This window comes from Quercus lobata, chromosome 4 (assembly GCF_001633185.2).
Source record: "Quercus lobata isolate SW786 chromosome 4, ValleyOak3.0 Primary Assembly, whole genome shotgun sequence".
In the NCBI taxonomy this organism is placed as follows: Eukaryota; Viridiplantae; Streptophyta; class Magnoliopsida; order Fagales; family Fagaceae; genus Quercus; species Quercus lobata.
In genome coordinates, this window is record NC_044907.1 from 82019687 (window position 1) to 82047565 (window position 27879).

General features: G+C 35.1%; 1 long non-coding RNA gene and 1 pseudogene across 2 annotated transcripts; both read right to left on the reverse strand.

The window, feature by feature from the left end:
• Nucleotides 1-428: 428 nt before the first annotated feature.
• On the reverse strand, nucleotides 429-14296 carry LOC115985926 (annotated as a pseudogene).
• A 10307-nt stretch (nucleotides 14297-24603) lies between these two features.
• On the reverse strand, nucleotides 24604-27442 carry LOC115983833. 2 transcript variants are annotated; one of them, XR_004090269.1, is made up of 4 exons: nucleotides 26959-27442; nucleotides 26208-26247; nucleotides 25515-26099; nucleotides 24604-24968 (listed from the first exon to the last, which is right to left on the reverse strand). It is a non-coding gene; the product is annotated as an uncharacterized LOC115983833 (long non-coding RNA). The 2 variants fall into 2 exon arrangements; XR_004090268.1 differs by having other exon boundaries at nucleotides 25515-26247.
• Between the last annotated feature and the right edge of the window lie 437 nt (nucleotides 27443-27879).

Here is a 27879-nt window from a genome sequence, read left to right on the forward strand (position 1 = left end):
AAAGACTGGGGAGATGAGAGAGTGACGGAGAGAGAGACTGAGAAAGATGAGAGATGAGTGAGAATGCCTATTATTTTATTAACCGGCCGAATAAAAAATTCTTTTTTTTTTTTTTTTTGCTATCAGCTACAGTGCACATCTATATATAGATGTGCACTATAGCGGAACATCTAAATTTTTTCCTTATACCTCCACTGCTGCAGCGTGTCTTTTGGATATGTGGAGCTAAATTTTAGCAATATAGCAATATACCTCCACTGCTGTGAATGCTCTAAGGTATTGGAAGAATTTTGAAATAAATTATTTAATAAAATTACTATGATATGAGCTACCTCACACACACACACACACACACACACACACACATATATGAACTTATTCCCACCTAACATGCTTATAAGACAAAAAAAAAAAAAAATTCATACCTCTTATCGGCGATCCATATCAGTAATGGACAAGTCGTTCACCGTATAAACTTTAGGTTCTTCGTTGGGAATATTTGCCCCAGTTGATTTCCTTTCAATATAAAAAGCTGGTTTTTTAGGTAAAGGTAATTGTGTACTTTCATTTGTCAACATAGATAGCATATCTGACATGGTAGGTCGATCCATTACAACATCTTGCACACATAAGAGACTAACGTGAATGCATCTCAGTACTTGATATTCAACACATGACTCCCTTATCGTCGGATCAACTAACTCTAGCCCTTTACCTTCTTGCAATAAATCCCATGCCTAAAAGACGGAACAATTATTTAAAATTTTGGGAACACAAAACTATAAAAATATATATAATCCAAAGTTATATATATATATATATATAATACGTACATATCCTACTAGATTGAGTGCATGCTCATCATCATAGAAGCTGTTGTTTTTTCTTCCGCTCACGATTTCAAGCATTAAAATTCCAAAGCTATAAACGTCTGATTTTATAGAGAACACACCCTCCATAGCATATTCAGGGGACATGTAACCGCTACAAGAAAACACAAGATGAACATTTTTATTTGAAAAAAGAATTGATGAACTTAAAAGAGTGATAGTCTTTAGCATTATTTACTTTTTTCTAGAAGAATAGCATGTAGTTAACTTACTATGTCCCAACAATTCTATTAGTATTTGCTTCCACTTCATTTTGCTTGAAAATTCTGGCCATGCCAAAATCAGAAATCTTTGGATTCATACTTTGATTAAGAAGTATGTTACTGGCTTTTAGATCTCTATGAATTACTTTTAACCTTGAATATTTATGGAGATAGATCAATCCTTAAACAATTCCTTCAATTATGTTGAAACGTTTCTTCCAATCTAGTAGCTTGCTTTGATTTGAATCTGGCCAATATAAAGTTAAATCTGATCAATAATATACTTGATATAAAGTAATACTAATAAGGGTATAAATTTTATGAAGATAACTAATGAAGCCCTAAGATGAATAAAATTTAATGTTTTCCAAACCAAATAGGAAGCAATTTAAGCTTTTATAATTATATTAATTCTATGAAGAAAACAAATGAAGCCTTAAGATGAAAAAAAAAATTTAATGTTTTCCAAACCAAATAGGAAGTAGTCCAAGCTTTTGTTGGGCATGTATTCATAGACTAGCATCCTTTCTTCTCCAAAAATGCAACAACCTAAAAGCTTAACAAGATTCATGTGTTGGAGTTTAGATATGAGTATCAACTCATTCTTGAACTCAATTATTCCTTGCCCTGAATTTCTTGATAGTCGCTTTATGGCTATTTGTTGACTTGTTAGCAATGTTCCCTATTGTGATGATCAAACAAGGTTTAGTCACTGTTGGACATAAGTTAATTTATACATCTCTACTTAGAAAGTTTTTGGGGCTTACCATGTGTTGATACCCATTTCGCGACACATTTTTTTTACAAGCCCGATTCATGTATTATGTTTTATTTTATTCTTTTAAAGCATGGCCCAAGCCCATGTGACTTATTGGGGAAATTGAGGAAGTGTGGTTTGGAGGGTATGGGTCGTTTCCTTTCGGACCTTTTGCATGAGCCTAGCCCATGCATGCTACCAAGTGGGTAAGGGACACTGGTAGCACCTCAGGCTCATGGAGGAGGTCTTGTACCCAAAATTTCCACCTCAAAAGAGCTTTCATGCTCTGGGTGACTGTGCCCCTAATTTTCTGCCAATCTCCATTTTCCACACCAAAACACAGTTGACCCTAAGAAAAAGGCTGAACAGCCTAGCCCACTCAGCCACCCAAATGTAGCTATCAAAAGCCTACAATGACAAGGAAAGAATAGCTAATGGAGTCAGCCACTTTATTTCCAAAATCATGTAAAAAGCAAGCCAACTCTCTTACCCAATTAAAGTAAATCTGACCATAACCTCTTTGATTGAGACCTTGGGGTTCAAAGCCTCTTCTATTGACCATAAACTAGTCATTTAGAGCACCCCAAGTTCAATACAAAAGGCACCAATCAGATTCAAAATAGAGGAGCCACGTTCTACCTATGACTTGAAACTTCAGAGCAAAAACCCATTCAGCCAGTCAATAATCTCACAATTCTAAACCTTAGGGGTGGAAATATGGATATAGGGGAACCTTCCCTCTCTTCCTCATGACCTCCCTCAATTTCCTCTTCTGTGTGACTGTAGGTCGAAATTTCAGATCTGTTATGTTTTTATGCTTTTTTTGAACTTTTGTTGTTAGCATTTTGATTCTCTCTTGTCAAAGCACCATTAGCCTTTGTTTTTTTTATACATTGTGAATTTTGGGCTTGATTCTCCATAAGCAAATACTTATAAAGAACCCAAGGGGAGATTTGGGCCGTTTTCGCATTTTTGGCTCTTATCGCAAAACGTCCCCAACATTTTGGCGACTCCACTGGGGAGTCAAGCAGCTGAAACAAGAGAAGTCATGTATCCAAAGATGTGAAACCAGCAAAAAGATGATGTTTCTCACACCAACTTGTCATTCTAAGAGAAATTGTATGATACTTTACAGCGCAAGAAGAGCATGGTGAAGTTGAGCTGAAATAAGTTCAATCCTTAGCTCATTGAGCTGCTGGAGATGCTCCAAATCATGTGAGGAAATCGCTCCAACCGCCGGAAACCACCCAAGAAGTGAAGGATGGAGGGAGAATCAACTTCCTTATTCAAGAAAAATTTCTTTTTTCTTCCACTCATCTATATTATTATTTTTAGCTGTCATTCTTATGGATGAATCATCATATATCTCTTGCTTTACATGATATTTGTGAAAATTTTTGTTGTAGCTTGAAAATGGAAAAAATGGCAAGCCACAAATCCAACCGCGAAGGGAATGACGGTTCCAACCAATAATCAACAATGCAAAGCTTTAAATATCAATTTCAAAACCAAGAAAGCCTCACGCATTGAGCGTACGGGGGCTACCAGGGGTGATTGACTCATTTTGGTGCAACAATAATTGCCACTATGTGCGACCCTTATTAGCTAAATATTTTTGGCGTCACCATTAAATGAAGTCTTCACCAAATAGCTAAAGGCCATAGCTAAATGGCCCACTGCAAGGCGTTAGATATTCTTTACACCAAGCCTTGAGGTAGCGACATACCATACATCAAGTTGTATTGTTGCTGAGTTAGCGCTGAGCATATGGGGGAGCCGCAGGTGATTGACTCATTTTGGCGCAACAGTAATTGCCACCATATACGACCCTTCGTAGCTGAATATTTTTGGCGTCACTGCTAAATGAAGTCTTCACCAAAAAGCTAAAGGCCATAGTTAAATGGCCCACCGCAAGGCAGTAGATATTCCATACACCAAGCCTTGAGGTAGCGACATACCATACATCAAGTTATATTGTTGCTAAGCCAGCGTCGAGCATATGGGGGCTGTTGCGGGTGATTAACTCATTTTAGCACAACAATAATTGCTGCTATGTGCGACCCTTCATAGCTAAACATTTTTGGCATCACCTCTAAATGAAGTCTTCACCAAAGAGCTAAAGACCATAGCTAAATGGCCCACCGTAAGGCGTTAGACGTTCCATGCACCAAGCCTTGAGGTTGCGACACACCATTGAAAGTTCAAATAGTGTAAAAACACCCTTGAACGTTTAGACCCCCAAATTACAACTTAACCAATTCAAGCATTATGTCAAACAACTAGTGTGCGGAAAATTAACATAAGCTATAATATAAAAATTGGAAAAACTATCTAAGCCAAATTAAAATCACAATCTACAGCAGATAATAAAAGGCAAAGATAAAAGGGAAGGAAGATACAAATACAAAAACAACACGCGATGTGTTATCGAAGAGAAAACCAAAGCCCTCGGCGTAAAACCTCTCCGCCGCCCTCCAAGCGGTAAACAATCCACTAGAAAATGTAGTTGGGATACATGGACAGCAATAGACCCTCTAAGCCTAATCTACCTAATGCACCTAAGCCCTCCAAGCTTCTTGCTCCAACGAGGTTGCGCCGAACCTTTTTCTTTTCTAGCTTCCCGGATTCCGCTACTAGACCATAGCATCAACCAATGAAGATTGGTTCCTTCCTAACTGCTTCCCAGAACACCAAACAGCCCTCTCACAGTAATGGATATGGTGAGAACAAGGTTTTGGTAAAAAGTCTCTCAAGGGTTTTGCAATGGAGAGGAAGAGAGTTGAGGAATTTGAAGAGGCACTTATGTAAAGATTGTAAATGAATCAATCTTGTTTTACTCTAGGGTTTTTCTCTCAAAATTCTCTCTGGAAGCTCTCTTTCTTTTGTGGGTATAAGGGGTATATATACTAGGGTGAGAGAGGAATGTGAAACATTAGGTTTTTCAAAACAGGGCTGGCTCGTGGCTTGGCCTCGCAACTTGACTGAGTCGCGAGATCCAGTCGTGAGATAACCGTATGGCCAGTTGTCCTGTTTTCTCCTGTAGTGCTCCAGCTAGCATGACTGTTCACCTTCTGGCATTCTTGGCACGTGTGCTGTGTCTGGCGACTTACAGCCGCGAGTCACCCGCAAGTCTTTGTTTTCTTGCACACTCTTGAGCAAACTTCACTCTATCTCACTCACTACCCTTACAACAAGCCCACCTAAATACAGAGTTACTAAATGCTGAAATACAAGCAAATTTGGCACGGAATAAAGCTAATTAGATGGTTGAATAAATTCAACCTTACAACCATACATCAAGTCTTTAAGAAGCGACATTTCATAAGCCAAGTTTTGAAGTCATACGAGTGACATACTATCGTTTAAAGCACGCTTAAGCTAAGACTCTCGAGTACTCTCTTCGCTAATTCATTTTTTTATACATATTGTTTAAACCATTTTAATCTTTCAAATTTTTAATCAAAATATTTTTTATGAGTCATTTATGCTACTTTGCTTGGCCATGACTATCGCTTACTAACATAAATCACATTTGCACTTAGGGTGAAACGGAAACCTTCTCGGAGCAACCAACGACAAAAAAAATCTGAACTCAATTCCCTCTCACCAAAGCCATGACATGCTCATGAACGCTAAGCTATGACGAGCTCACGCATCCAAAATCTTTGTTGATCTGCGCATACCAATAAGAAAAAATTGTTGTGCTAGGGATGCAACAACCCTATACCGACATCTTTAATGCTTAGTCCATCATTGTCTGAAAGTTAGAAGCCAAGCAAGCAAAGTATGGAGCCGCTGTTTGCGGTACCATGTATCTTTGACAAAGAGGCTAACTGAAGTGTGGGAGAAAAACCGTGGTGCTGGGAATGAAAAAACCCTATACCAACATCTCCGACACTTAGCCTATTATTGTCCCAAAATTAGAAGCCAAGTTAACTGAATATGGAGACGTTGTCTGTGACACAACAAATCTTCGACAAAGAGGAATTATATTCTGCCCTCTATATAGCAAATGAGGAACCCCATTTTTGGAATTCATCTTGAAGAAATATGGTGAGTACTAAGGGAGGAATAAATCCTACCAACAGCTCTTGGTGATGAGATACCATTGGTTTGGCATAACCAAATTCGCTAAAGTCACCACACTTCCAAGTGCACTCCAAGCTTATATGCACACACCATATAAGCCTTCAGGACGTGAGCGCTCCATAACCTTTTATACTCGGGGGCTTGAAATCATCGGACCTATCCATTCGCCCTTGAATGAGTACATTCAGGTCTTTGCCGCCACTAAATAGTTCACTAAGTGGGCAGAAGCAATTTGACTCAAGAAAAGCGATGGGAATGGTTGTAGCCAAACTCATCAAGAAACATATCATTTGTTGCTTTGATATCTTGTTCATAAGCGACGACAATAGGTCTCGCTTATACCAATTTTCGAAGACAAGCCCTATGAAATACTAGGAAGCCGACAAACTATCATGTTATCCAAGCATGGTGAGATCCCTACATGCGAAGGTGCAATGCCTTCAATAAGGTGGGGAAAGCTAACGCTTTCTTCTAATGAGAAACCTTGCGAAACAGCAAGAAAACCAACAAATTACTTTTACGGCAAAGCCTCTACATGAGAGAGTAAAAAAAAAAAAAAACTCTCAATAAGGTAGGGAAAACTAAACACAGACTCTCTCAATGGTAAGCCCTATCAAATGGCTTGGAAGACAATGAGACGTTTTATTATGGCGATACCCCTACTTGTAAGGGCACGACTAGCCCTCAACAAAGTAGGGAAGCCAATGTATATTCAAAGGAAATCCCTACCGAATGATTAGGAAGCTGGCGAGACGTCATATCATTCATAGGTGGCAAGACCCCTACTTGTGAGGATGCAATACCCTCGACAAAGTAGGGAAAGCAAAATTTCTTAATGGCAAGCCTTACAAAGCGGTAAGGAAGCCAACATAATATCTTAAAATTCAAGCACGATGATCCACTACATGCGAGACATAGCCAGCCCTTAAAAGGATGAGAAAGTCGATGCATAAACCTTATGAAGCGGCAGGGAAGTTAATGGACTATTATCCCATTGCCAAATGGTAATTCACTATGTGCAAGGATAAAACTCCTTAAGAGAATGGCAAAATTGTGCATTCTATAAGGCGTTATATCCAAGAATGTGATATCTTCAAAAATTGATAGTAATACGAGCTTTGTTCAAGCCACTGCCTGTGAGAATGCAATCAACCTTTATGAAAACGGTAACAAACAAGTGCACCATGAGCCGCAGCATGCACAAAACGCAGCCCATATGTGGGGGCTTTTTGAAACTAACGAAATAGCAACCTAATACATGTCAAGAATAAGTCGACAACCAAGTGGCAAGCCAAGCTTTAATATATATGAGCTGTTGTATGTGAAACCAAATCTACCCGTCAATAGAGTGCTAAAGAATGGTGCACAAATAGCAAGACATGCACTTAGCCAAAACCTGTCCGCAAAGGCATTACAACCAAGCAACATGTCTACTAACTTGTCCTTGCAAAGGCAAAGCCATATTCACGAGCTATCCAATCAAGCACAAGTAATCTTCAAGAGCCTAAGTGCATATAATCTATCGAAATTATGCTACTTCATTGCAAGGTGCACTTGACCCTTCCAAGTAAGCTTTTTCTCAACATATTCAAATGGTCATAGCCATACAAGAGTTGTTTTCGCAACAAAAACATGCTCATGACCTATTGAAGAAAGGTAGAAACTCGTTTTCAAGGTACAAAATACAAACTATTCACATCCTTGAGGTACAAATCATTCTTTTCATTCCAAAATTCAAATTATATGTTGAGACATCGTATATGTGTTTCTTTGTACAAAATACAAATTGTGCCTATTAACCATGACAGTACAAACTCAAAGTAGCACCAATATAATTAGACAGGAGCTGCTCTATACATAAGTGTGTTGTCCACAAGGGTGAAATACAAGAGAAAATGTTTCCAAGGCAGCAGCCCATATTACACACTTCAACTAGTTCGAAATTTCAAAGCTTGGGCTCAAAACAAGACAATCAGATAAAAAAAAAAAAAAAAAAGGAAAGCAAGAAAGGAGGCGAAGGAAAAATTTGAAGCAATGTCGTAGTCCCTTCCAACATCACCATCTTCGGGGCATTGGCTTACAATCACTCTCTTCTTTACTTTAAAGCCACATGAGAGAAACAGACTAAAAATGGCCCAAAGTTATTAGTGGCAGCCATGGTACCATCTATTGCAGGTCTATGTTATTGTTCGCAGCGGCTTTAACCTCAAAAAATGATGCATTGGCAATGGGATTGGCCTTGGGAATGAAAGTCCTAACAACGGCATCACAATTGTCTAAGCCAAAGTCATCCTACAAGAAATCAAGTACAACTCACTCATATACTATTATATGCAATAAAAAAAAAATGAAGAAGATGTGTGACTTACCAAGTGAGTTCCAAAGTTCCCGCTCAAAATAGGCATATTTCTCAAAGTACACTTATTCTATGCAAGACGGCAATGCAGTGCACTCAACAATCCCTATTGGAATGAAAAGGGATTGGCAGCGAGTTTTGACTTGCCACAACAAATTTTAACTTGCCAGAGAAATTTTGGCTTCATTTTCAAACAAACGGAGCTACTATCTATGTAAAGTGTTGAGGCTGTCGATAATTACATTGAAGGAATAGTGGCTGCAACATGGAATCACCAACTTCGGCTCCAACAATTCATGCTAATAATCAAGCTATGCAACACATGGCTTACTCTCAATGGCATTGCTAGGGGCTAAAGTCTTACTCAACCGCTATGCGCCTCTGCACTAGAAATTCAATTTTTATTCCTACACTTTCATTTCAAGCTTGCTGAATTGAGAAGCAACTATCATTCAGTGACTATCACTCTCACTTGTGTTCATCACAAGAATACGATACAAGGGGTTGCCAACCAATGTAGTAGCTATGTCACACCTCTATACTACATTGCCAAATGATATCTTCGCTCCATTCTATCTCAAGTAAGCTGTCCCAAGCCAGCCAGTAGTATCGCTCATGGCTACGACTTCATCGAAATTAATCTTGGAAAACATGATCTCACCAAATTGGCCATCATCATCTCCTCTTATGGACCCAATTCCCTCATTCAAATTTACAACAAACAATGGGGACAATTTACTTCCAACACAAAGTCAAGCATAGCCGCATCTCAACCTAATTTCTATGACTATTGAAATCAATGGGAATCAACTTCAACATGAGCTTCGGCTTCAATGAGAACAATGACTCAACCTCATGAATCAATGCAATGAGACTATCATTTTTCCAAGGAAAAGCTACTCTACAAATTTAATTGAACAATTTATTCAACACATTGCCAAATATAGCCAAGAGATCAGCAAAAAACAAAATTAGCTCACTTGGGTGGATTGCATCTGACTTTGTCAAGCTTGCGCAAAGAACGGAATCAACATCTAGTCAGCTTATTCAGCTTTTTTCTCCTGCAACAAAATCTTGCTCCTTAGTGACGACGGTTCTTTTCTCTTTGCCGACGGCATCACTTCACCACCACCATTGGCACCAACAAATTTTCCAATGGAACCCACTTGCTCCCCATCAACAAAGATCTTCTCTGTTTCCCCACCATCATCTTGTCTCCCTTGGGTTTCAGCAAATATGGTGGAGGATTGAAAGTGGGGGTCGCAAGTTTTGACGGAGTTTAAAGGGTTTTGAAAAAAAAAAAAAAAAAGCTTTTACAAATCTTGATTTGGAGAGTTCAACCTTGAAAGACTAAGAGAAGTAAAAGATTTTGGAGTCATGCCTGAAGCAAACCGGACTGAGAAGCCAAAAGCAATAAAAGAAAGGTCTATTGAAAATGTAGAGCAAATGGTGCTTTGGTTTAATGAAAATAAAAAGGAGGATATAAGTGGCATGAGAAAGCTTCAGGAAAACTAAGGAAGCTAAGATGTAAAAGACAAGAAAGGACAATATGGGTTATATGTGAGAGTAGCGTGAAGGCCAAAGTCTTTAAAGAAAACAGGGCTAAAGCTACATGGCCTTCATGAAAGGCAAGCCTTTAAGTACTATAAAGGGCTGAAGTTACCTCAAGTAGCATGAAAGACACTATAAAAAGATGCTAGCTAAAATCACCATGGTGGTCACAAAAGTCATCAAGGAGAAGATTCTAAAGTTGCATGTGAGCATGAAAGCCAATCCTTATTGCTTTTCTCAAGGTACTTTGAATCATATTATGCATAAGACGCTACATATATTGGCCGATTGATGTTCTTTAGTGGAACAAATAACCATCAAGTGTCTATGTCCGTGACCCGTGAAATTTTTAAAAGTGGACTTCTTCAACCTAATGTCTTTATGCAAGATAGGCTTAATCAGCCAATATCTTCTCAACAAAAAATAAAGCATTTGGGTAAACTAATTCCCAAACTTGCAAAATCTTCAAGCAATGGGAAACATCAACTACTCACACGTATGCCGCAAGCACCACGCATGCTCGAGGGGCTAATGTTGATACCCATTTTCGCGACACATTTTTTTTACAAGCCTAATTCATGTATTATGTTTTATTTTATTCTTTTAAAGCATGGCCCAAGCCCATGTGACTTATTGGGGAAATTGAGGAAGTGGTTTGGTGGGTATGGGTTGTTTCCTTTTGGACCTTTTGCATGAGCCTAGCCCATGCATGCTGCCAAGTGGGCAAGGGACACTGGTAGCACCTCAGGCTCATGGAGAAGGTCTTGTATTCAAAATTTTCACCTCAAAAGAGTTTTCATGCTCTGGGTGACTGTGCCCCTAATTTTTTGCCTATCTCCATTTTCCACACCAAAACACAGTTGACCCTAAGAAAAAGGTTGAACAGCCTAGCCCACTCAGCCACCCAAATGCAGCTATCAAAAGCCTACAATGACAAGGAAAGAATAGCTAATGGAGTCAGCCACTTTATTTCCAAAATCATGTAAAAAGCAAGCCAACTCTCTTACCCAATTAAAGCAAATTTGACCATAGCCTCTTTGATTGAGACCTTGGGGTTCAAAGCCTCTTCTATTGACCATAAACTAGTCACTTAGAGCACCCCAAGTTCAACACAAAAGGCCCCAATCAGATTCAAAATAAAGGAGCCATGTTCTACCTATGACCTGAAACTTCAGAGCAAAAACCCATTCAGCCAGTCAATAATCTCACAATTCTAAACCTTAGGGGTGGAAATATGGATATAGGGGAACCTTCCCTCTCTTCCTCACGACCTCCCTTAATTTCCTCTTCTATGTGACTGTGGGTCGAAGTTTCAAACCTGTTGAAACATGATTTCCCTATAGAGCTGAAACTTGAGAGCCAAAACCCATTGAACTGGAAAACATTCTCACAATTCCAAAGCTTGGGGGTGGAAAAATGGGTACAGGGGAACCTTCCCTCTCTTCCTCATGACCTCCCTTAATTTCCTCTTCTGTGTTACTGTGGGTCGAAATTTCAGACCTGTTATGTTTTTATAATTTTTTTGAACTTTTGTTGTTAGCATTTTGATTCTCTCTTATGAAAGCACCATTAGCCTTTGTTTTTTTATACATTGTGAATTTTGGGCTTGATTCTCCATAAACAAACACTTCTAAAGAACCCAATGGGAGATTTGGGCCGTTTTCGCATTTTTAGCTCTTGTCGCAAAACGTCCCCGACACCATGTAGATAGGTCCAAAACCTCCCTCTCCAAGCTTGTTTTCTAATGAGAAGTTATTAGTGGCAACCTTGATGCATTCGTAACTAAATATAGTTATATCCAATCCATTCTTTCTATCGTTTGGAAACTCATTCACATCATCAAATCTATTTGAAATCACTGAATTACACAATTCTTTTTCTTTCGTGGTTTCGTTATATCCTGTATAAATTTTCTTAAAATCAAAACTTCCATTTAAATATAGCAAATAATAATGAAAAAAGTGAAATGAATTATCTAAAAAATTCAATTTATATGTGAATTATTTACCTTGAAGCACAACTTTTCTCTTTCTTAGTAGACAGCAATAGCACATTATACAAGAAAAACTTACAAAAGCAATGGCAATTACAATACCAATCCATATCCACTTGCTTTTTCCTACAGGTCATAAACAGCTGTGATCAGTAATCATTTCAAAAATTTTCTCTCTAAAAAAAATGGAATATTATTGCATATCGACAGTGTTTAAATAGAATAGTTAAGATCGAGAAGAGCCGCTTAGAGCATTTGTTTTTGTCATCCTATTCTATTTTACCATCTTAAAAAGCCACTTTATCAATTATACAATACCATTTTACAATACATTCAGTATTCTAATTTTTATTTTACTATACTACACATTAAAATAATATAAAAATATTTTTTACTTCTCTCTCTAATCTCTATTGTTCTTCCTCTGTCAATCACCCACCACCCCCACCACCACCACTACCGTCCATCTTCTCAGTCACACCACCCACCTCCACTGAGCAAAATCTATAGCAAAATCCGACCAAATCAAAATCCAAAATCAAACCCATCTATTCTCACCAAACCCAAACCCATCTGTTCTCACCGGCAACGATGGTGAGAGAAAGAGAGTCGCCTGTTGCCATCTCTATTCATCCCAAACCCATCTGTTCTCACTGGCAATGATTGCGAGAGAGAAAGGGTCGCCCGTCGCTGTCTCTATTCATCCCAAACCCATCTGTTCTCACCAACTCTTCCTCATCATCTTCACCGAAACCCACTACCAAACAAACCTAGCAAACACCGTAACCCATCATCAAACCCATTGGAACAAATCCCCCAACCCATCGGAAAAAATACAACCAATAGACCTAAATCCAACCACCCAAATCCAACCTAAATGCCAAAAACCCATGAACAAACCCACGCCGGAAACCCATGAACAAACTCACGACCTCCACCACAGAAGCGGATCGAGCCTCCACGCTGTTGCCTCCATGCCATTGAAGAAGAGAGAGCAAGAAGAGGAGAGAGCAGAAAGAAAGAGAGAGAAAGATAATGAAAATCATGATTTACAGATAGAGGAGAGAGAAGATCAAACAAATTAAAAAATAATTTTTGTTTTTACCATTGAGCTACAGTGCGATTCTACATTTAGAATTGCACTGTAGCATAATTGTATTTTTTTTTTTTTTACAATTGTTGCATTTTACAACATCTAATAGAATTTGTTTGATACAGTTTGGAGAATTTGTATTGTTCATGTAGGACAAGAAACTGGTAAACATACCACTCTGAGAAGCCTTCGGTGTTATATTATTGGGATTCGTTGAATTTGAAGTCCCTGGCGTTATGATATGGAGTCTTTCTACTGAGAAATTGTCAGGAGAGAAGTTCGTTATATTTGTCCAAAATTTGCACACTGTTGTATTTTCATATAGAGAATAAAAAGCCACACAGCTACAGTTGTTCCAACAACTGACTTGACAGTCACTGAGGGCAAGATTTGTGTCTGGAGTAGTATAATAATAGTCTTCTTTACTATTGAAAAAACCACATTTAATATCAACCGTGTCACCATTATGCCTACACTCTAGTTGATTCCACCTTTGCCACCCTCCATCAATGTTATATCCATAACATTTATCTACTCCAGCTATCAATACGGCTCCGTTTATGGAGTTTTCCACAAAGGTTCCCTCAGGAAAAACCACGCACGTCAGTAGCAGACTTTGCTGACTTTTATACATGAGAGAGAATGATTCTTTATCCCCATTTGAAACAACGTTGAAATCATACATAGATGTTCTTTCTGGTGAAATATTCTCAAATTGGTTGTCTCTCAAGATTCCACTTTTCCAGTGAACCACCCCTCGATGCTTAATCACCAATTCAAGTCCCTTGGGGTCCCATTCAAGAGTGAAAGCCCCTGGAATTATGTAGTCCCCAATTAACCTTGATTTGAGTGACCAATTTTGACCAGTTTTGTGGTTGACACCTAATTTAATTCCGGGAAGAAGCAATTCCACCAAATGATCATAACTTTGCCATAACACTTGCTTTGTAGATCCATTGGAGTACACTTCATTGAAGACAAAATTTCTGGAATCCAATAGTAGCAACAGTCTTATTGGTAGCGAAAGAGCATAGTGTAATAGGAATCCCACCTTGGTGACTAATTCTCAAGGCTCCATCCTTGTTTTCCAAAATAAACTCGTCGGAGTCATTAGCACTAGGACTGATTTGACTTGAATACCATATACATCGCGCATCATTGGGTAAAATTCGAAATACACCTAAATAGGTGTAGCTAGCCGATTTGGAGAAATGCAAATTGAACCTCCCATTTGGAGAATGTAGCAAAGGCCTAGTGGAGGAGTTAATTGTATCGCCTGGTTTGTTGTATTGGGCATGAGAAGACCCCAAGTATGAGAAGAAGAGCAAGAACAGAAACTTGAGAAGGTTTAAGTTGGCAGCCATGATTGACCGGGAAATTTAGTCTAGTGGTTCTTTAAAACTTATAAGATCCACGGGTCTTGAGTTCAAAGGTCAACCTTTGGATCAACAAAAGGATTTCTCATTGTAATTAGGTAAAAATGCAAAACTTATCCTTTAAGTTTCATCACTTTTCATTTTAGTCTTTTAAGTTTATATTTTGTCATTTCAATCCTTTTAAATTTTAAGTCTTCGCAATTCAATCATTCATTAACATTCCATCAATTTCTGCCATTAGCTTACTCAAACCTACATCGTTTTCCCCTTAACTTAATATTTAATATATATTTTATTATTTATTTCTTAATTTAAAAAAAAAAAAAACGTTAGTTAAAAGAAATCAGAAATTAAAATAACACTCATCCTCATCCAAAGAACACGAATTGGAAAAATGAACACAGATGGAACCTCAGATAAGTACAGCTCTTCAATCATCTTCTTCAGTCTACACCAGCTCCAACAACCCTACCCAAAACCTCATCTTTGACAGCAGTGTCCAGATCTAGAACATGCCCATCTCCACCACCTTCATACCCAACAACCCCATCTGGCCATCCCTCCTAAAGGCCAGAAACATAGGCATTTTCAGAATCCCCTTTTGAAAGTAAAAACCAAACCAAATATACAAAGCACCCACCCAAAATCACTGAACTAACAAGACCACTGTTCAAGGTACATTACACCTAGCTTGCACGTGAGATGTGAAAGGATGGGATAAAAGAGATAATATAAAGGTTGTGAGTGGGTGAATTTCAAGTCGTGTTCCTCAGATGGGGAGGGCCACTATGTTAATTTCTGGGGTTTTTTTGTAATTAATATTTTTATAAAAAAAGAAAAAGAAGTAAATAATAAAATAAATATTAAATATTATGTTAAGGCCAAAACTACGTAGTTTTGGGCAATTTAACGGTAGGAATTGATGGAATGTTAACGGAATGTTAATAGAGGACTGAATTGAGAAGAATTAAAACCTAGAGGACTAAAATGACAAAATACAAATTTAAAAGACTGAAATGAAAAGTGATGAAACTTAAAGGGTAAGTTTTACATTTTGGCCAAAAAAGAAAAAAAAGGAGAGAGAGAGAGAGGTAGTAAGCTACGGATGATCACTGTTGAGACTGCAAGTCAAGCCATCAAAGAGGGCAAAGTTGCTGCAGCTACAATTTGCAACTATAAAGCCTAGGAGAACTCACTACCATAATATCTCTTTTGTTATCATTTTTTTTTTTAGGAAAAATGAAATTATAAATTATTTTTATGGAATGGATTGAATGAATTATGAATTTGAATAATAAGTGCTTTTTTTTTTTAATGATCTTTTTGTTTAATATTTTGTTCACTTGTACTGTTTAGTCTAATCTTGTTGTTGTTTGAACTATTTTTGTTGTTATTTTCACTAATTTTTAGAGTTATGTCTAGGTTCATTATCAATATATTGATAGCGCTGATTCTAAAAATTAAAATAAATAAAAAATTGATAGTGTACATGCTTCCAAGAAAGACCCAGTATTACCTTGGCAAAGACCCCTGGGTCAACTACTCTACCGTGTGATTTGTATTGTGTCGTCAATAATGGATCTATTTCCTAAAAACAACGGGCTTAAGATTTGTATTGGTGCAAACTGCAGATCACATGAGTTAGAACTTCGAACCATCTTTGTTCTAAATTGGACCCCATTAGCAGGTTCAAGAATATTACAACTCTCTTAAACCCTTTCACAAGTGGTCCTATCATGGAGATGGTCAATTCCAGAATGATATATATATATATATATATCGCAAGTCAAGTCTTGAACAAGATTCATATTGTGGCTCTGTCAAGTGTCCTCTTCTCTCTTGCAAAATAACAAATGTTGAATTATATCAACTAATAAAACATTGTTTATCATCAACAAAAATTTCCTCAATCAGAATTTGGTTTCATAACTAAACTTTTCATATTTGAATTAATATGCCTGAACATTGCGCTTATATAAAAGGCTAACAACTTCGATTTTCACATCCACACCTACGTATGCAATATTTAAACAAAAACACAATTAAAATGGGGCAAATTTCATATTAAACAAAAGGCCCCAGTTTATGTTAACAATACCTTCCAATATCATTCACTTTTCATGATTTGTAAGAGACTAAGAGTTTTGCTGAAAATTCACTTTGATTTTATTCATTTTATTCAAATATCTTTACATAGAAGCTTAGAATCGTTATCTCACTAAGCATATTTAAGATATTACATTTTCAATATGAAAGTCAATTTAACCATGGCCAACTTAACTAATTTTAGAGCCTAAGGCGAAAACTTTATGTGCAGCTTTAATTTAATTTAATTTTTTATTATTAAATAATATTTTTGTATAATTTTATGATTTTGTAACTCTTTCTAATGGATTTCTTGTTCATTTGTTATATTTTCACCCAAATTTTCTGTTGTTCCTAGTTTAATATTTGTAACAAATTTATCCATATATGCCTTTTGTGATTCAATTTGTTTTTCTAGTTTGCTCATCGTCCGTTTTTTAGTTTTTCATATTTAGATGGATATTTTCTATTAAAAATTTATAAATAAAAAATATTTGAAAATAAATGAAAAATGATTTATAATTGAAAAATATATTATAATTAAAATATATTTAAAGTAGAGAACAATAAACCTAATTTATCAAAGCAAGATTGCAACTTTAGTAAATGTTGTGCTCACTTTATACTCTAAACTTACACAAATAAAAATTTTATTTACCATATAATTAAATAAATTAGTACTAATACACAAAGTAAATCTATATATAAAATAATAGGTGAAGCAGAGAGAGTGTGAAATTGAATTCCAAATTAGAACTCTAATTTTGTGCCATGTGTCTAGAATCTGAAATTGAAGTTGAATTTTGCATCATGTGGCTAAATGTATGTGAGCTCATTCTCATTAAAACCACTTCTATGTATTGGGTCAAGTGAGTTACGGTGCTAATTATGTTTTTTCTTGATTTTGTAGTCAAACGTGAAAACCAAAGAGATTAATATCGGTGATAAGAACTTGGTTTGGGTACAGTGCATAATTTCCAAAAAGATAGCAAAGCCAGAGTTTGCGTCTTTGTTATAAATTGCTTACAAAGTTTGCATCTTTACATTTGCACTGAGTTTCGGATTAAAGTACTTTCTTCTTGGTTCTGACATTGAGTTTTGTTTACTATTCACTTACAAAGTTTGCATCTTTACATTTGTTATAAATTGCTGATATGTGATTAGATGCACATTATGCCTAAAATTCACTATCCTTATATTTGGCTTTTTGTTTAGGTTTGGCACCTATAAAATGAAGAAAGCACTGCTGTGGACTGATGGATGATACTTTTTGCAGGCTGCAAAGGAACTTAGTGATCAATGGAATCTCACGCGAATTGGAGAGGACCCGGCTGTAAATGTCTTGATGGCAGATGTGAGTCACTATGTTCTAAAAATGTTTAGTAAAGGTAAAGGTTATGAACAATGTAAATTTTCCAGAGAGAGATTTATTATTCTATATTTACGCAAGTTTGGTCGCCTACTTGGAGTGGATCACTCGATCCTGTCTTTCTATTGGAATTTTTTATTCAGATTGTTACAATTTAATTCGAATTTTTATTTGAATTTTCCTATTGTTGTTACTATCATATATTATCATTCAAATTGTTCAATTAGAATCTGAAATTGGAGTCCAATTTTACTATATACATATACAATCTAATTATTTTTAATTTTGCTGTAATGTGCAGAAGCCAATGAGATGAAATTAATAACACATTAAACACTCATGCTTTGGGAATTGGTAGTACCAATCTAAATCCATTAGACCTACTTCGTGATAATACAACTATGAAGGATGTATAAAAACATGCACAAACCCCTCTCTCTATAAAAAGAGATTGGAGAGAATTTCTTTTATCAGCCATGGAACTTCAGAGGTTTTTTCTTCACACAAATGCCCATCATGTTACAAAATGACACATCGTAAAACTACAAAATGAGTACAACTTTGAGGGTTTTTTTTTTTTTTTTTTTTAATTTTAAATTTTTTAAGCTGCGAAAATTTCAATCACCAATAGAGATTGAAGATTCAAAAGCGTGAATGGATCTTTTGAAAACATTGTCACCAAGGTTCATCTTTCTGTGTAAAATATATATACTGCTAAGTTTTGTTAATGAAATTTTCTGGTTAATAATATGAATTTAGACTTAACTGAGCATTTTAAACGTGAATAAACTCATGATTAATAATATATCTATTCCCGTACAGTAGCACGGGTCTACATACTAGTTATTCTTAAAGGATAAGTAATGAAAATATGCCTAAACGATACAAATTAAATAAATTACTTGAAATATTTGAAAAAAAAAATTGGTTCCAATGGAAATGGGAAAAATCAAACTAATTAAAATATAAAAATCTTTTAATAAAGTAACAAATAGAGTCTACAGACTATAATATCTATTTTTTTAATAAAAAGTACAGTCTATATAAAGGTAATTTTGTCTCTTTACCTTCTTCATCTTCTATGTTTTGGATTATAATGGGTCTTTTTAATATACAATGCATTTTATTGGCTAATAAAAGGGGTCTTAATTTTTTATATAATCTAGTTTAAAAGGTAAAAAAGTCTTAATCCAAAGAAAATATAAAATATTATATTGTATTAGTCAAAAGAGGGAACCTCCTTTTATTTGGGGGAATTAGGTGACTGCCTTAGTTCCCTATATGCTCTAGCCGGCCTTGTAAAAATAGTTAAAGACTTGTTTGCCTTGAAAGCTGAAACATAGAGGCTGTAATATTTCTTAGAAGATTGGAATTAAATTTTATTTGACTTATTGGACAACACAGCTCATCAATCTTCAAATATCATTTGAATTAGAGGGAAAATTCATTCAAAATAATAGGGAGAGCAACAAACAATCGCTGTTGCGACTGTAATTCAAGCCACTAAAGGGAGCAAAGTTGTTGCAATTGTAAAACTGAGGAGAATTTACAATCACAATATTTATCTTTCAAAATTATTTTTTAGAAAAAAATAAAATTATAGATTATTTTTATGAAATAAGTTAAACGAGTTACAAGTTTAAATGATTAGAGTTTTTTATTTTTTGTTTTTGAATGGGCTTTTTGTTAAATATTTTGTTCATTCAATCCGTTGAGTCTAATCTTGTTATTGTATTAACTATTTTTGTTATTTAGACTAATTTTTAGAGTTATGTCTAAGTACATTACCAATATATTGGTAGCGTTGATTCTAAAAATAATAAATAAATAAAAATTTGATAGCCTGCATGCTTCCAAGAAAGCCCCACTAACAAAGACCCCTGGGTCAATTCAACCGTGTGATTTGTGTCAAAAATAATGGTCCTCTTTCCTGCCTGAAAGCAACGGGCCGCTTCTCATTAATTGGTGTAACGAAGGTGAACACAGAAAAAGCGTGTAGTGATATTCAGCAAAAAAAAAAAAAAAAAAAAAAATCTTATACAATGTGCACTTTATAATGTACTATTCATGTAAACTAGTAGTAACTGTCGAAAATAAAAATAGTAATGTTAAAAAATTATAAACATTTTTGAAATACTTGCCTGCAATGTACATACAATTTATATAAACTAATAAGTTTCCTTTTACTTGAGTGTCCACTTTGTTTTTTTTTTTTACCAGAAAGTTATTCTTATAAGTTTTAAAGCTCGTCATATGGAGACTGTACCAATTGCTCCAAGCCCAAATTAGCTTGAAGCAGCGGCAGAGGCAGAATTTTAGTCTAGAGGGGGCAAAATTAAAAGATGATATTAAAAGTGAAATTAATCTAAAAAATATTAACCAACAATAATAACAAAATAAATAAACAGTTGTAAGCGAATATGAATATATTTCATATTATTAAAATAAATAAACAAAAATAACCAATTCATAGCTACTAAAAAATTTATAAACTGATGGAGTAAGAATGTGATTAGTGTTACTTAAAAAATATAATGAATAAATGTTAGAAATTATTTTTTGTGATTGGTGACATGCCAATTTGTAAGATATAAGTAGTAAAATTTGTAATATTTTTAGCATCATTCAAGAATAAAATGCTGTGAAAAGTATCATAAATAATAAAAATGGTGTAAATAATGATATAAAATAAAAAATAAAAAATAGTGAAATAGGTGCTAGTTGCAGTAGGATAAGACAAAAGCAATGGTTTGGTAACTTTTAACCAAGTAGAAGTCCTTTTTTTCAATTTTTTTTTCCTCCATGTCAGAATGTAACTTTAGACTACTATTACTAAAATTTTTTAGGAGAAGTCAGGGGGCAGGTGTCCCCCTCGCCCCCCTCTGGCTCCGCCAGTGGCTTGAAGATATTTTCTCTAAAATGTCATTACTCATATAAAAAGTCATTTAAATAAAAATACACAATACTTTTTTTTTTTTTTAATTATACATAATGGGTTGGGGAAGTTACTTCCAAATCATTTGGCCATGAATCTTGCTTCAAGAAAGCCTCATTTGAGGCATCACAATTCACACATGACTCAGTATTCCTTTTCACACAACCTTATCAAAACTTGAAACAGTGAAAAGAGATCGGTGACAACATAAAAGTAAGACGTTTCATGGAAAAACTTCCCCTTCTTAATTTCTTTTGACCAGGCTATTGGGTACAATTTCGTGATTGACCCGACAGATAGTCAATTCTGTGTCTTTTTCACGTGGAATTATGAACAAGATAACGTAAGGACCGAACTCGTTCGTGGAAAAGTATTAGAAAATCCAAAGATAAGAATGAGGGCCCAATCTTCTATAATTATACCAGTTTTTCTAGCATGGGTCCAGTATTTCCAGCCTGCAGTGAAATTTCTTTCATAATGAGGTCAAGCAAATCGACTTTTTTTTTTTAAACAAAACAATAAGTAGGCATGTGTAAAATAATAGTAATCATTATAATAATAAGAAGAACGATATAAAAATAAAAATTGAAGATTTTATAATATTTAGTTGTTCCTATGTGCCACTTATCGAAAAGGAATTAAAAAAAAAATTATTCGTAAGTGCTTAAATGATGAAATAACAATTATTCATTAAAATTTTATCTGTTGTAGACTTTCCTCCATTGCAAAGTCTACGACCGATCATAAATAAAATTATCTTTATGAGATTATTCCAGTACCGATTTCTGAATTTGAAGTGAAAACAAAGTAATTTTAATGTTTTTGTTATTGCATCTTTTATTTTAAAAGAATTGTGAGAATTTAAAAAAACTTTATTAAGAGCAATTATATCAACTTGTGCATAAGATTCTATTTATTTTATACTTAAAACCTACCTTTTTTTTTGTTTTACACCATCACTTTTACAAAACACTCACATCAGTTTATCTATTTTACAAGATATTTCAATAAAATATTCACTCTCTCAATTTTTTTATTATTTCCCTCAACTACCACTTTATATATGCGAGCCCTCTCTCTTTCTCATCCCATTTTCTGATTTGTTGCTCTCTCTCTCTGTACCCATCTCCATCCATCTCTATACCCATTTGCTCTTTGTACCCATCTATCTGTACCCATCAACTCTCCATCTCGGTCAGATCTCCCTAACTTCGATCAGGCAAGACCCATCTCGGTCAAGCTTCGTTCAAGCAAAAGACCCACGAGCTCCGATCGTTCCACAAGCACCGATCAAGACGAGCTCTAATCAAGCACCGATCAAGACCCACGAGCTCCAGTCAAGCACCGGTCAAGACCCACGAGCTCCGATCAAGCACTAGTCAAGACCCACAAGCTTCGATCAAGCACCAATTAAGACCCACGAGCTCCGATCAAGCACCGGTCAAGACCCACGAGCTCCGATCAAGCACCGATCAAGACCCACGAGCTCCGATCTATCTCTCTGTTGGTTTGTCCATGTGGGTTTGTTTGTGTGTGAGTGTGTTTGTGTATCTCTGTGTGAATGTGTTTGTGTGTGGGTGTGGGTGTATTTGTTTGTGTGCATCTGAGGAAAAAGAAGATGAGGACAGGAAAACTGAGTTCGTTGGTTGTGCACGGAGAAGAGAGAGAAAAAAAAGTGCAAACAGAAATTAATAAAATAACAAATACACATGCTACAGTAACCGTGCATATATGCACGGTAACTATAGCAATTGTGCATAATTGCACAATTATGCACAAACTGGTGTGGGAGGTTTTTTGCTCAAATTGTGTAAAAGTAGTTAGTTTTTTCATTTTGCACAATTATGCCCAAGCTGATGTAATTGCTCTAAGTAGACTACTTTAAGAAATCTAGAAAATCTTGATTCATTAGCAGTCAATGCATTAATTAGATTTGACCTACCTCACTAACTATTCTTATTTCTTCCAAGTAATTATAGGCTTTTGATACAAGAAGCAATAAATTTTCAAAGGTGCTTTTATGTGTGTGTCAGGGATGGAGCTAGAACTTAAAATTAGGAGGGCAGGTTTTTTTTTTTTTTTTTTTTTTTTTTTTTTTTTTTTTTTTTTTTTTTAATAGTGAAAAAGGCTTTTTTCTTTTGCTACCCCGGGTTGTCTATCAAAATTGCTGTGATAACCAAAAAAAAAAATCTTTATCATAATATGTTAATCTCTGTTTAAAATTTCAACTAAGTAATTATAATAGCAGGGAATTGATGCTCCTTGTTCCTACTTCTTAGATAATAATAATAATAATAATAATAACTAGTCGTTAGCCCGTGCGATGCACAGGAAAGCTACTGAAAATGAGATCAACTCTAAAAGTAGAATCATTTTGCAAGTTAGACTACAAAATTAGGTAAAAGAATTAATTTCATGTTACAGTCTAGTTTTTTATTGGTAGCAAAATCACTTGCATGATCAAATTTTGTCTCAATGGATTAAGTGCAAATCCTTCATCTAGACATTCTAGGTAAAAATTAAGATAAAAAAGAATTACACATATACACATAACCAAAAAATAAAATAAAAATATTGTTCACCAAAGAACCTCAAATATGTAAAATTTGCCACAAAGATACACCACATATTAATGCATAAACACGTCTACATAACTTTTGAATAGTCCAAGTGTAGCAACATTAGAAGCAACCTGTAGGCTTCTTCACTATTTCAAGTGGCTCCTAAAAAATGTCATATTTACTTCTCAGTTCTATTCATCATTCTACAATATAAAAGTCACAATCAACACATATGCATCTTATAAAATCCATAAGCAAGTTTTTGTTTTTTGTTTTTCTAATATTCCTTCACCCTTCTCAGTTTGACTAAAGAGAAACCAAAGTGACTAAAAAAAGTTTATAATTTAAAGCTGAAAAGTTAAAGTTTACTTCTTTATGGTGTTTCACACAGAGTAGATACAAAACCATGTCTTTTTTATAAGAGTTCAAGTTAATTTCAACACACAAACAGGTCCAGTTCAATATGATGTAGCAAGATCCTTTGAGAATGAAGCTACAACATACTTTAAATAATGATGAAATTGCCCATTTCCGTAATCTGACTCTCTTCCCTACAAATAAGAGGACTCTTAATGTTGAAAGAACTTCCTCTTCTTTTAGTGGGTACAACAGTTGATCAAAAGTATTATGTGTAACAAATATTATTATATTAAAGTGAAAATAAATTGGTTAAACAGAGATATTCAGTTGAACACATATGTACCTACATTTGTATCATCAAGAATCAATACAGCATTTTCTTGGCCAAGCAAGATATCAAGACCCTTTTGATTTTATTGGGTGCCATGCTTACATGAAATCACTTTAGCACTTAAGTACTCTCCTAGAGGATCAAGTAGCTTAGCCATTTACAATGCATAGTACCTTTGGTTAGAAATCTGAACATTCTATTGACAAATTGAAAGCACTCAAATAAAACTCTCATCAACAGATTTAGAACCTAACGGTAATCATTCATGTTGACCTCTAAAAGTTCTACAACATGACAAGTTACAATGGTATATAGCCAAGCTTATTAGAGATGATCATACAAACAAAGATGGAATGTCACCATGATACCTAAAAACAAAGATATACAAAATGCTAAGCACACTACCAAAGTACAATAAAATATAAAGGTAACAGAAATACCTTGCAAATCTGTTTTTTATTTTAGATATTCTTCTTCTGTAGCATATGATCTATATCAAGAACCAAGTATAGCTTCTTATGGTGTAATAAATCTACTAATTTCAAATCGACAATTTCAGCAGCATGAAGCCGTAGTCCCAGCAAATAATGTTTTAGCTTAAATGAATTACTATTTAAAAAAGAAAAAAGAAAAAAAAAAGATCATCACTATACTTTATGATTCTATTATTCTTGAACAGGAATAGATTTATAAGTTCAAAATTGGTTTACATCTCTCTAGTTGTAATTTAAAAAATAGTTTCATATTAGGGGAATATTACTTAGTGAATGAACAGTGACATTGTCTTCCATTTTGCAGAGAAGGATAACCAAAATTCATCACTCCACCAAATAGTCTTATCCCAAAGAAGGTTACCTCATGAATGTAACCCAATGCCACACCAGATTTGGCTAGCAACCTTTGCCCACAAAATGTACATGTTGTCATCTTGCAATTCTTGAAATCTTCAAACTTCAAACTGGTCATCCAAATATCTCTTTTTATTACCAATGAAACCCATTAGCAGAATTTATCTTTACCTACAAAAATAAATAAATAAATAAAAATAGATTGGTTAAACTCCATTTGGTCCAACAAAAATACCTTCATTCAGTTCCATTAATGTAACAGTTCCTCATGCGAAGAGCCATCCCAAAGCTATAATAAAACCATGCAAAAGAATTATATTGATATTTGTAACCGTAAGGCATAAACTACATCTTCTTATATGAATTATTAAGTAGTAGCAAGTAAAAAACATATAAAGAAGAAATCATACAGATTAAAGAGGAAATTCGAAGTCCATAGTTCATTCGGATTAATCCAACATCAATCAAAGCAAAAACCTTCCTCTAATAGAGGGAAAGAGAAAAACAAAAAGTCAACCATGAAACAAAATTGATGAAAATCTTCAATTGAGTAGTCAAATTTCTATGGGGAGTGAAGCAAAAAACCTAAACCACAAATGAGAAGGAAAACAACCTCAACTTAAGACACAAAATTCCTATATCAAAATCAATACACCCACAATACCCAAACCTAAATCACATTTAATGCTCAATAAAGGGACAAGAAAAAAAAATTACCTACAGCAGTTCCAGCCATCTGATGGTGGCAATAGATCGGTGGTGATAGCCTTCTAAACTCTCTCCGCACACTTACGAAGTCTCAGGAAAAAGCACAATATAGTAACATGACAGTGTGAACATCAAGAGGAAGGAAAAAGAAATTGAGCCACCCAAATTACACAAACAAACTCTCACTTAGAAGGAGAAGAAGATTAAGAAAGAAAATCCCAGGTATTACAACTGAAAGGGGAAAACACAAGAGATTAGTTTTACCAGTAGTGGTTTTGCTAGCTGACCGGTGGTGGCAGGCTAGTGAAGGCAGGACTCTGTTCTTGCTCTTCAACAGTGTGGGTTTTTAAAAGTTAACTTGTGTGAAGGTGAGGATAAAATTAATTTTTTTGGCCTAACTGGTTTTTTTTTTTTTTTTAGATGGGAACGTCAAGCTTGATAAGTAAGCTTGATGGGAACTGATTAGAAGGCAGTCACCACCTTGATAACATAAGTAAGCTTCTTTCACACCCTTGAGCATAAGGGCCTAGGCATCCACCCCAAATTTATTATCTTTGACCCCATAGTTCTTCTCAAACTCAATCTACTACCAATCTAAATCACACACACAAATAAAACACAACAAAAAGAGGGGGATCAATACAAACACCAACATTGTAACACAGATAATTATATAAGTTTCATAGTTAAAGTAAATACAACCATTGATTCTCTCACTTGCTAGGTTGTGTTCCTAGCAACCCTACAAAACCAAAAAAAAAAAAAAAAAAAAAAAAAAAAAAGCATTAAGTTTTCATTTTTTCCAGGAAAAAAAAAGTTGAAATACGGCAGTAAATTTTATAACCATGAACAAAAAAGAATTAAAGATATCAACTATTCTAATTATTTCTCTTTTGATGTTGGTTATCCAACATGTTCTCAGGACCAAATAGAAAAAGGGCTATTGTAATATAAAAAAGTGTCTATCCAATGGTGACACACAACATACGAAAAGTGTTGCTTTTACTGGATTACTCTTTGCACTTGTATAAAACGTCAATTTTCCTCATTAATGGCACAATACAATCTTTTTGAGACATTTTATCAAACACACATCATGCATTATTGTTGCAACCATTCCCTGCATATAATGTGATCAAAAAACTACCTAGAATTTCAACAATAATAGATACCATAACACCTCCAAAACATAGTCAAATTAAAATTTCAACAATAAATGACTATAATCAAGAGTATAGTGGAAACAAACAACACAATAGTTACAGTTCCAAAATCCAAAAAACAAAAAAAAACTTTCCAATTCCTTCAAAATCATCTATGTTTGTATATGTAATCATAAGGATACGTTTTGACATTTAAATTAGTTACACATTCAAAATTAATAAACTAATATAAAACTCATATCCAGGAGATGCATAGACACAGGTATAAACAATTAAACAGAGATTCTTACCTGAGTCTCAGTCCGAGTCGCCCAAATAAACTTGATCTCCTCTTCCAAATCTTGCTTCAGGGCTCACAAAAATAGGACTGGTATTATATTTGCTACTTGAGCAAGTTTAGACCAGATGGTTTCTAAGAAGAGAGAGGAGGGGTCGAATGCTATAGGAGTTTTGGGTGAGGATTTGGGGAGAAGGAGATGGTTTCTGAGAATAAATAGGAGTGGTCGCATGTTACAGGTTTTAGTTTTAGTTTTTATAGTTTTTAGAAAAAATTTCAGAGTTGGGTTTTGAGGGAGGGAAAAGGATAGAGATTTGGGAAATTTCAGAGTTGGGTTTTGAGGGAAGGAAAAGGATAGAGATTTGGGTTTTGGGGGAAGGAGAAGGGTAGAGAGATTTTCGAAGTTGGTGGCTTCGACAAAGGTGGAGCGGTTGTGCTAGAGAAGGCGGAGTCGTTGAGTCGTAGGAGAGGAGGACTGATGGTGGTTTGGGTTTGGGTTTCAGAATTATATCGAGGAAGAATAGTATTTGGTTTGAAGAAGGGGAGTATATATATTTAATTAAAAAAATAAATCAAATTTAAAAATTAAAAAAATGTTGATGTGGAAAATTGTGGAGAGTTCAAAGGCTTCAGTTATATATATATATATATATATAGATGATAATAATAATAATAATAATATCACAGCAATTTTGACAGACAACCCGGGGTACCAAAAGAAAAAAGCCTTTTTCACTAAAAAGTTAAAATGCCATTTGATAGCAATTTAGTGCATTCACGTGGGTGTCAGGCAGGGCACACTCCCACAACTTACAATAAAAAGCCAATGTCCTTTCCCTTAACTTTTTTACTATTAAAAGTCACAACAAACGATTGGAGTTTGGAAATCTCTTTTTGATACATAATTTTATTAGCACATTTCTAAATTTTTAAA